At 42.0% G+C, this 11,957-nt stretch overlaps 1 long non-coding RNA gene across 2 annotated transcripts in view; it reads right to left on the reverse strand.

Moving 5' to 3' along the window:
* The window catches only part of LOC129534900 (uncharacterized), a 29,507-nt gene extending 19,482 nt beyond the window's left edge, over positions 1 to 10,025 (reverse strand). For both annotated transcript variants that reach the window (XR_008681516.2, XR_008681515.2), the window contains exon 1: positions 9,892 to 10,025. This is a non-coding gene — a long non-coding RNA (uncharacterized LOC129534900). The remainder of the gene's footprint in view (positions 1 to 9,891) is intronic.
* Between the last annotated feature and the right edge of the window lie 1,932 nt (positions 10,026 to 11,957).

The raw sequence follows: 11,957 nt of genomic DNA on the forward strand, positions 1-11,957 counted from the left end.
GGGAGGGGGGGGGGAAGCAAAGTAGATGAAGGGGATTAAGAAGTACAAACCTCTAGTTATATAATAAATAACCAGAGATGTAATACACAGGATAAGGAATGTGATCAATAACATGGTAATAACTTTGTATGGGGACAGATGGTTACTAGACTATCGTGGTGACCATTTCAAAATGCATGCAAATGTCAAATCACTATGTAGAACACCTGAAACTGATATAATATTGTACAACTGTATTTCAATTAAAAGAAAGCAGAAGTTTTACAGTGATGAGAGCTTTCAGGTGAATATCTGAAGAAAGGTGACTCAAAACAAGACTCGGAAACTCCTAACCCAGGCAAATAAAAAGTTGAAGGCTTTTAGGGTACTCCAAAGGCAAGAGGACAAACATCGACAGCATACTAAAAAGCAGAGGCATCACTTTGCCAACAAGATCCATATAGTCAAAGCTATGGTTTTTCTAGTACAGATGTGAGAGCTGGATCATAAAGAAGGCTGAGTGCCAAAGAATTGATGCTTTTGAATTGTGGTGCTGGAGAAGATTCTTCAGAGTCCCTTGGGCTGCAAGGAGATCAAACCACTTAATTCTAAAGGAAATCAACCCTAAATATTCACTGAAACAACTGATGCTGAAGTTGAAGCTCCAATATATAGGGCACATGATGCGAAGAGCTGACTCATTGGGAAAGACCCTGATGCTGGGAAAGATTGAGGGCAGGAGGAGAAGACGATGAGATGGTTGGATGGCATCAACTCAATGGACATGAGTTTGAGCAAATTCTGGGAGATAATGAGGGACAGGGAAGCCTGCCATGCTGTAGTCCATAGGATCACAAAGAGTGAACAACAATGGCAATTACATAGATCACTCATTCAATAAAAAACAAGCCTTTCAAAAACTTTTCCGAGTTTTATTGTGCTATTATTGACATATAACCTATGCAAGTTCAACGTGTACAATGCGGGACTTCCTGGTGATATAGTGGTTAAGAATCTGCCTTTCAGTGCAGGAGATGTGGGTTTGATCCCTGATCAGGGAACTAAGATTTCACATACTACAGGCAACTAAGCACAAATGCCACAGCTGAGCATGTTCATCTGAACTGGAGAGCCTACGGACAGCCACTGTGGAGCACAGGCACTCTGAAGCCTGCAGGCCACAACTAGAGAGAAACTGGTGTGCCGCAACAAACACTCACGCCGCAATGAAAGATCCTACATGCTGCAGCTAACACCTGATGCAGCCAAAAATAAATAAATAAACATTTTTAAAAACATGTACAATGTAATGATTTGAAATGGATGCTGGAAAATAATTACCATAGTAATGTTAAATTAACATCTTCATCCCCTTATATAATTATTGATACATGATATCATATGATAATTTTTTTCTCTGACTTACTTCACTTGGTATGATAATCTCTAGGTCAATCCATGTTGCTAAAAATAGTATTATTTCATTCTTTTTTATAGCTGAGTAGTATTCCATTATATATACATATATGCTTAGTCACTCAGTTGTATCCGACTCTTTGCAACTTCATGCACTGTAGCCCACCAGGTGCCTCTGTCCACGGGGATTCTCCAGGCAAGAATACTGGAGTGTGTTGTCATGCCCTCCTCCAGGGGATCTTCTCAACCCAGGGATTGAACCCAGGTCTCCCACATTGCAGGCGGATTCTTTCCAGCTGAGCCACCAGGGAAGCCCATGAATACTGGAGTGGGTAGCCTATCCCTTCTCCAGGAATCTAACCGCAGTCTCCTACATTGCAGGCAGATTCTTTACTTTACCAGTTGAGCTACCAGGGAAGCCTGAATATATATATATATATATATTTGTGTGTGTGTGTGATATATATCACATTTCCTTTATTCATTATTATGCTGATGGACATTTAGGTTGTTTCCATGTCTTGGCTATTGTAAGCAGTGCTGCTATAAACAGTGGCGTGCATGTGTCTTTTTGAATTAGAGTTTTTTCCAGATATAGCCCAGGAGTGGGATTGCTGGATCATATGTTAACTCTATTTTTAGTTTTTTGAGCACCTGCCATAACTGTTCTCCATAGTGGCTGCACCAATTTACCTTCCACTGACAGTGTAGGAGGGTTCCCCTCTCTCCACACCCTCTTCAGTATTTATTATTTGTTGACTTGTTGATGATGGCCATTCTGACCAGAGTGAAGTGATACCTCATTGTAGTTTTGATTTGCACTTCTCTAATAATTAGTGATGTTGAGCATCTTTTCATCTGCCTATTGGCCATGTCTTATTTAGAAAAATGCCAGTTTAGATATCTTGCCCATTTTTTGATTGGGTTGTTTGGTTTCTTGTTTGAGCCATATGAGCTGCTTGTATATTTTAGACATTAACTCCTTGTTGGTCGCATCATTTGCATTTTCTTCCAGTCCATAAGTTGTCCTTTTGTTTTATTTGTGGTTTCCTTTGCCCTGCAAAAGCTCGTAAGTTTGATTAGGTCCCATTGGTTTATTTTTGCTTTTATTTCTATTACCTTGGGAGACTGACCTAAGAAAACTGGCTCTGATTTATGTCAGAGAATGTTTTGCCTATGTTTTCTTCTAAGAGTCTTATGATGTCCTGTCATATATTTAAGTCTTTAAGCCATGTTGAGTTTATTTTTGTGTATGATGTGAGGGTGTGCTCTAACTTCATTGATTTACATGCAGTTGTCCAGGTTTCCCAGCAGCACTTGCTGAAGAGACTGTCTTTTCTCCATTGTATATATTCTTGTTTCCTTTGTTGAAGATTAATTGACATAGGTGTATGGGTTTATTTCCGGGCTCTGTCTTCTGTCTCATTGATCCATACGACTGTTCCAAGATACTGTTTTTATTTACTTCAGATATATACTCAGAAATGGGCTTGCTAATCATGTGGTAATTGTATTTTTAAATTTTTGAGGAACCTTCATACTGTTTTCCATAGTGACTGCATCAATTTACATTCCTATCAGTAATGCACAAGGGTTCCCTTCTCTTCACAATCTTGTCATCAATTATTGATGAGGTTTTTTTCTGTGAAATTAGTTCATGTACCTGAGATTATTACTTAATGCTAAAATGAGACAAGAATCAACATTGATTTTATTTCTATTTCTTATTTTTACAGATGTAAGTTTGAAGAAACCTTATTCCTATAAGTAAGTATATTAGATTAGAAGGAAGAGTGAAGTTTTGTTCAAGCAATGTCACCTGATTTTTTAAAAACTCTTTTCATGTTACATGCCCCCAAATTACATGATTACCATTAAAAACTTAAAAAATTGTGGCAAAATAGGCATCACAAAATTTACCATTGCCACCAGGTAAGGTGTACAGTTAAGTGACATTAAGTATATTCACATTGTTGAGTGACCATCACCACCATCCATTTCCAGAACTTTTCCATCTTCCCCAGCTGAAACTCTATACACACTAAGCACTAAATCTCCAATTCCCCCTTCCCCTGGCAACCACCATTCTAGTTTCTGTCTCTATGAATTTGAATACCATAGGCACCTCAGACAAGTGGAACCACATGATGTTTTTCATTTTGTATCTGGCTTATTTCACTTAGCATAATGTCTTCAAGTTTCATCCATGTTGTTGCATGTGTCAGAACTTCTTTCCTTTTTAAGGCTGAATAATATTCCATTGTATAAATAGAGCACATTTGTTTATCCATTTTTCATCAGTGAACATCTGAGGTGCTCCTATCTTTGAAAAGTGTTAGTCACTCAGTCGTGTCTGACTCTTTGCAACCCTATAGACTGTAGCCTGCCAGGCTACTCTGTCTATGTTATGTCCCAGGCAAGAATACTGGAGTGGGTTGCCATTCCCTTCTCCAGGGGATCTTCCCAACCCTGGGATGGAATCCGGGTCTCCTGCATTGCAGGCAGATTCTTTAACATCTGAGCCACCAGGGAAGTCTTTTGGCTATGGTAAATAATGAGTGTACACATATCTAAGTCCTGCTTCTAGTTCTTTTGAGTTCAAACCCAGAATAAGAATTGTTGGATCATATGATAGTTCTATTTTTAATTTTTTGAGGAAATGTCTTACTGTCTTCCACAGTGACTGTACGTTTTACATTTCCACCAGAAATGTACAAGAGTGCCATTGAAAAACCTGTTTAAGGATCAGTCAGGTGACAATGCAAGTAGGCCCTTCGCAATTTTGTTAAAAGCAAAGAATTGGATACCACCTACTTGAAAAGAGACTTGTTACCTAGTATTGATTAGAGTCATAGGCTTTTTTAACACTGGCACAGTATTTCAAATTGACTGATTTCCCCAAGGTGTTTACATTCCCGGGTGAATGCACTATAGTGAGAGTTTCGGTGGGTAAAAGTTAGCTTTTCTTTGGTGAACAGAGAGAAGGTTTATGGTCAAAAGAGAGGTAGAAAGTAAAACTGGTTTGCTGCCCCCACCATGGACATTTCCTCAAGCAGATGAGTTTTCAGGAAAAGTACAGAGTGAAATTGAGGATCTGGAACTTGGTTTCCTTAAAACTTCATGGAAGGACCTTCCCTGGTGGTCCAGTGGTTAAAGAATCCGCCTTGCAATGCAAGGGACACGGGTTCAGTCCCTGGTTGGGAAACTAAGATCACACATGCAGAGCGCCAACTACTGAGCACTGCAACTACTGAGCCCACTTGCCTCAACTAGAGAGTCCATGCACTGCATGGAAAGATCTCACATGACGGAACGAAAATCCCATGTGTGGCAACTAAGACCTGAGACAGCCAAATAAATAAATATTAAAAAAAAAAAACACTTCATGGAGAGTCTTCATGTACTCCCAGAAAAATACAAGTCCCAGGTGGAAGACCAATGGAATCTCATTGAAGAAGGAGTAAGTGTAACTGGAAGAACTTGGCGAGACTGAGTAATGTTCTAAGTCAGTGCTTCATAAACTGTAATGTATATCAGAATCACCTGGGTGGGAAGGCTTATTGAGACACAGATTGTTGAGACCCACTGGTGGCGTTTACAACTCAGTGGGTCTAGGTTGGGGCATAAGAATTTGCATCACTCATAAGCTCCTGGTGATGCTGCCGCTAGTGCAGGCACCACACTGAGAACCTCTGCTCTAAGGTAAACCACCTGAAACTTAGGAGTCCATGCCCTTACCTCTGTAAGTGACTGAGTCTTGCCTAGAGATTCTCCCACACTGAAGCAAATGAGTTTATGCACTTAATTGATGGTGGCAGTCTTTGGACACTGCAGGGAAGAGGTTCAGCATTTATATTACTTGTTGTCTTGTATTATATTCCCATTCCCCCACTGACAGACTTTTCTAAAGAGTTAGGGCTTACCTATCATCTACTGCAGATGCCCATGTCTATTTGTATTGAGCTTAATACCACAATTGTCTTCCAGTGAACAAGTCTGACTAATTCACTTATTAATTTAGTATTTCCAACAGGAAAACCTGGACATCATTTCTTAGGGTTGAACTACATATTGTTTACCCTTTTGAGACAAATTCAGATATAATCAAGAACATAAAAAGAAATAATAAGATGTCATCAAAATCTAAAATTATACTTTAAGCAATAATAGTGCATTAACTGAATCTGCCCTCTTTTTCTGTGACCATGTGGCAAATGGGCATACATATACAATGGGGATTTTACAAAAACATTTAAAATCTATTTAAATACAGATACAGATATATAAAACTATGGGATGCAGAGGACAAAAAAGAATCAGGCATGTACCCTACCATCAAGAAGCTCCCAGTATAGTAGGAAAAGGTACAATTGAACAGAAATATCTAGGGAAAGTGCCATAAGATAGAGAAGTGAAGGAGCCTGGGAGGTCTCAGAACAAAAGTATAAACTTCAGGCTAGACTTAGAGAGTGTGGAACACCCAGGGAAACTTCCAAGCAGACGGTGTCCTGTGAGGCAGGCCATGGAGGAGAAGTAGGAACTGACTGTGGAGAATCGGGGTAAAGAGTGGGAAAAGAGAATTTCAGGCTGAGGGAACAAAGAGTAGGAACAAAGCCACTGAGGCAGGAAAGCATGAGAGCTCTAGGAGGAGAAGATAGGGGCTCCACGTGACTGAGGACGCAGCACATGAAGTGAGTAGGGACCAAGGATAGGACCAGATCACATCAGGCCTTCAATGACAGACAAGCTAAGGAAGTTGACGTTTATTCTGCAAACAATGGGCAACCATTGATGGTGGGTGAGCAAGAAGTGGAATGATCAGAGATGTACTCCAGGAAGATTCATTTGAAGGGAATGCATAGGAGAGATGAAAAAGGATAGAGTCCAGTGGCAGGGAGACCAATTACAGTCTCTGGGGACAAAGCGGAGAGGACAGATGATGCAAGGTTAAGAATAGACAAAATCTAGTAATTCATTGGATGTGACAGGTGGAGGGAAAAGAGGAATCATATATAATGCTGACGTTTTAGGTCTGGGTGACTGGCAAATGGCAGTGCCAGAAATTGGGAATTGTGGCGGTGCTGGCAGGCTTTGGTGGGAAAAGGTGGGAAAAGGTAAGCCGATTTTGAGATCCCAGCCCACCATCCTTTGGGTTGTCTCACGGCAGTCAGTCAGAAATGAGGCTCAAGAAAAGCACCAAAGTTGTATTGGGTTGGCCAATAAATTCGTTCAACTTTTTCCATACAATAACATCACAGAAAAACCTGAACAAACTGTTTCACCAACCCAATAGATCAAGATTTCGGAAGTATGTCTATAAAGATGATAACTGAGGTGGGAGATGGGAGGGGACTGTCATGGGAGGAAAGGGAAGGTAGGGCAGGAAGGTAGGTATGAGTCAAAGACTGGCCCTTCTGTGCTTACCCTGTCAGCCTGGAAATTTTTGTTAGTGTCCTTACTTTGAGTTAGGTCACGTATTTAGTGGGCAGAAGGAGGGACAGGAAGAGAGATGGAGACAAGAGAGGAGTGATAGAGAGGTGGGAAAATAAAGTGCCATGCAGTTGCAGTGAAGACAGCATTTGAAGCTGGGGTTATTGCAAGAATGAGTGGCTCCAGAAAGGCTGGAGAGGATGAAGCCTAAGAAGAGTTCATTGGGTATGTCAATGAGGTCTCAAGTGATCTCCATATATTAGACAGACTTCTAAGATGACCCCAGTGATCTCTGCCTCCAGGATTTCATGCCCTTGTGTAAGCCCTTCCCTTTTCCTATGGGTTGGACCTAGTGACTTGCATCTAGCAAATAGAATACCTTTGAACGAACAAAATACAGAGAAAGTGATGGGATATGCAGCTTCCCAGGTGGCGCTAGTGGTAAAGAACCCGCTTGCCAATGCAGGAGACATAAGAGACATGGGTTCGATCCCTCTGTAAGGAAGATTCCCTGGAGAAGGGCAGGGCAACCCACTCCAGTATTCTTGCCTGGACAATCTCATGGACAGAGGAGCCTGGTGGGCTACAGTCCATTGGGCTGCAAAGAGTGAAGTGACTTAGCATGCACACATGATGGGATATGACTTCTAAGATTAAATTTAAAAAGACTGTGACTTTCATCTTACTGACATTCTTTCTCTTTCTTGCTCTCTCACTTGCTCAGGCTGATGTATCCAACTGCCATGTTACAAGCAGCTCTGTGGAGTGGTCCACGGGGCAGGGAACTGGGGGTGGCCTCCAGCCAACAGCCAGCAAAAAACTGAAGCCCTCGTTAATTCCGAGTCCATGAAGAATTGCATCCTGCCAATAATCACATGACTGAACTTGAAATTGAATCCTTCCCCAGTCAAGCTTCCAGAAGAGTGTAGCTCCGGAGCCCCTGAGCCAGAGGCTCCAGTTATACCACGCCAATTTCCCAACCCACAGAAACTGTGAGAGAATAAACGTATGTTGTCTTAAGTCATTAAACTTAGGGCTAATTTGTGATGCAGCGATTGAAAACTAACACACTGCACTGTGCGTAGAGTGCTGAGGGCAGGAGCCAAATCACAAGGGATTAAGGAGCAGGGTTAAGAAATGCAGGAAGGAGATACAGACAAGTCTTCTTAAAGGGGCGATGGTGAAGGGAAGGAAGAAAGCCATAGTTACTACAAGCGGACTGTCAAATGGATAGAATCAATTAAAATAGTATTTGGGACTATTAAGATGACATGGACTTACTGTAGCCTCAGGACTATTTGAGGTTACAATAATTACTTCAACATGCTGAGATTTATGAGTCTTTACTGGTTAGTTCTTACTGCGGACCTACTAAGTAATAACAACCATCACCCTTCATACTTGGCTTTCAATGTGCTCTTGGTCACAGCCCTCTCATGTGAGAGCTGTGAATGTTCACTCCCTGTGAAGCTGACACCACCAAAGCGAGAGCCACTCGCTAACTTGTAACTAACTGGGTGAACTTAGTTCTTGTGACACAGTACTTACTGTTGGCACAATAAAAACTGAGCTAGACGGATGTGTCCATAAAAAGTACAAAATTGGTTCCACAAGCCTTGTGGATGCCAAAGGTATGTGGACTCCATGTGGGGTGTGGAGTCCTAATGGGGGGGAGGGGTGTCCCAGGGTGGCGGGCACACATCCTTACAAGCCAGAGTATTGAGAGCTGCTTATTGTCATGCTCCTGAGAGTTAGGCTCAGCTTGAGTATACAATTCACCCCCCTCTGCCAGCACAGAGGCCCCAGCTGTTGCTCTTAGCAAAGGACTGACAGTAACTGACACTTTATCATTTTTATGGGCAGAACACTTGGTACCAGCCATATCTCTGCCAGCTCTGGAAAGAAAATTCTCCCAAGAGTTCTGCTTCTCGGTGTCATCTGCAAAAGGCTGCAAACAGAGCTCACCCATTTGTGGGTGGGCTTTGGCATGTGCCCATGAAACTTGACTTTTAGAGTCTCCCTGATTGCCCCAGTTACTCCGCATGGAATTCCTCAGGCAACCCAGTGTTCCAGGAAAGCTGTGCCAAAGCTGCCAGTCAGCTCATCCGTCCCAGCCCACCCTGCTGTGCTTCCTACGGTGATTCCCAGTCTCCATTGACTTGGCAGGGCCCAAACCAAAATGCAGGGCCTTGTCGAGCAGCTTCAGAAGACCGACACCACACTCATGCACATGCTGGAATTCACAGCTTCTTGACCCTGGAGTAGGTGAACAAATGAAATGGGTGCTTATTCATGCCCTAACGATTACTGGAGAACATTTTTCCTCCTCCTAAAATGTAATGATGGTGGTAAAAATACAGTGCTTTTATTTATTTTTTTGTTCCTTTCATTTCAATCTTTTCATTTAAAAAAAAGTGATTTTTCTCTTTGCCGTGCTAGGATTTCCAAACTGCTGCTTACAAAGAGGTAAAAACGAGTGGATTAGTCACCAAAACCTATTCGCACAGATGCATCTTCACTTTGTAAGCAATAATAGCAGCAAGAAAGGCATGTTTCTCCCTCTGATTTAGCTTAGAACTGTAATATGTAACTAATAATTTACTTAAAAATAATTGTGTCTTCTTGGTAATGAGAGAGGTTTTACCTCCCGTCCCCACCCCCAGACTATGCACCAAGTTGGGGGGAAGCCAGTGAAGACATCTACGGCTTCATCTACAGGGTATTACTAATTTATCACTATTAATGTTTGTTTACATGGATAGTGCCTCTCATCTTCTGTTTCCATACTGAGTGTTGTCATCACTTATTTATTTACTACTTAACAGACACTTACATAGCACATACTCTGTACCAGTCACTGTTCTAAGTACTTTACAAATACGGACACATTTCCTCTTCTGAACAACCCCTTGGTCTAGTGGTTAGGATTCAGCACTCTCACCACCACAGTCCAGGTTTGATTCTTGGTCAGGGAAGTGTTTCTTCTTCCTCTCCCCCTGCCACCTACCAACCTCCCTGGCGTGGCCATACAACAACCCCATGAGGCAGATACTATTCCCATCTTACCCCTATTTCAGAGATGAAGACACCGGAGCACAGAGAGGTGAGGAATTTTCACACAGTTCCACAGCCGGAAATGGTGGGGCCGAGATCCATCGCAGGCTATCCCTGTTCATGCCTACCTCATTCTGCTGTCTCTATGAGTCAGTTTATTAGTTTGGCTTCCGAAGGCTTTCAAAGGGCTATTTTAGGTCACATCAAACTGCCAACCAAACACTGTGCCAGAGCACTGTTTAAATAGAAATGATGACAACACAGTCCATTCTTGGTAAATGACTTTCAGTCCAAGGTTGGGCCCCCAGGGGCCAGGGATAGTTGGCCTGTGAGACTTGGGATACTTGGGAACTCTGAAGTGTGCTCCAATGCCTTCTTTTTCCATCTAGTGAACTTTTACTTGTCCTTTAAGATGTAGTTCAAATGTCCCTTCCTTTGGACATAGGCCCTGAAATCCAGGTAAGCAGGACACATTGATGATGGAAGTGCCGAGGCAGTCTGAGAGAACACTCTGAGATAACTTATGCCCAAAGTGAAAGTGAAATCACTCAGTCGTGTCCATCTCTTTGCAACCCATGGACTGTAGCCTACCACACTCCTCTGTCCATGGGTTTTTTCAGCAAGAGTACTGGAGAGGGTTACCATTTCCTTCTTCAGAGGATCTTCCTGACCCAGGGATCGAGCCCAGGCCTCCCATATTGTAGGCAGACACTTTACCATCTGAGCCACCAGGGAAGTCCTAAATTATGCCCAAGGCTGAGCTTTAACAAGCTCAGTGAAGTGGAGTAATTGCAAACATTTCTAGAGTGTGCGCTCTCCCTCTCTGTATATATACTGGCTTAATCCTCACAACAACCATGTGATACAGGTATTTTTCTTATTTCTATTTTATAAATGAGGAAACCAAGAGTCAGAGGTTAAGTAGCTTGTCCAAGATCACACATCTGGTGAGTGGTAGAGCCATGGTTCAAACCAACATGGGCAGTTTGGCTCCAGTTACCACACACCTCACCAGCTCAGGATACTACCTGTGTGGCAAAGCCAGATCCATGTAAAGAGCTAAGGCAACTATTAGAAGGAAAGCTCGAGAATCTCCCGTAACATAGGCCTCTGGGCAGAACCATCTGTCATTGTTGCAAGGCATTTTCCAGCTTCCCACAGAGCAGTCTCCATGATCAGGTTGGCTTAGAGTTATAAGCACGGTCTCCTGTAGTGAGAAAAACAAATTGAGGCTTTGGGGGGAAAAAAAGGAAATAATTTCCCTGAGTATTTACTTTTTTGCCCTAAAAATTTAGAACCACATTCATTTATTCAACAGCTCTTCAGGGAGTGCCCACCTTGCACAAAGCACTCTTTCAGCCCTACAAACAAAAGCAAGCAAAATTCCTGCTTTTGTGGTTTTGTTCTGAATTTTTCTTTTATTCCAACAACTCTCAACTCTAAATGTACCAAAACATACTAATCTTATGAGCAAATAAACACATACACATACTTGTCATTAATTTGATAGTCAGCTGTCAACTTGATGCTTATCACCCCTGAATGCTTTGGTGTATTTTCCTACAAAGAGGGACATTCTCCTATATAACCACAATACAGTCATTCAACCCAGGAAGTTAATGTTGATGCATCACTACCATCTAATCCCTAAACCCCAAGTTTTTCCATAGTCACCAACAATGAATGTCCTTTATAGCAAAGGGATCCAATCCAGGATCACGAGTAGCATTTAATTTTCTTGTCTTTTTAGTCTCCTTCAGTCTGGAATGTTTCCTCAGTCCTTCCTTGTTTTTCATGATCTTGACATTTTTGAAGACTATACACCCTTCCTTTTATAGTGTCCCTTAGTTTCAGTTTATCTGAGGTTTCCTCATGATTAGATTCCAGTTCTGCATCTTTTGCAGGCATAGCATAGAAGCAATGCTATGTTCTCATTGCCTCCTATCAGGTGGCCCATGATTTCAATTTGTCCCATTACTAAGGCTGTTCACTTTGATCACTTCATTAAGGTGGCAGGATTTGCCAGCCTTCTGCACAGTAAAATTATTCCCTTTGTAATTAATAAGTATTCCGTGGGG

The sequence above is a fragment of the Moschus berezovskii genome, chromosome X (genome assembly GCF_049115385.1).
Source record: "Moschus berezovskii isolate FMDL1 chromosome X, NW_MosBer_1.0, whole genome shotgun sequence".
Classification (NCBI taxonomy): Eukaryota; Metazoa; Chordata; class Mammalia; order Artiodactyla; family Moschidae; genus Moschus; species Moschus berezovskii.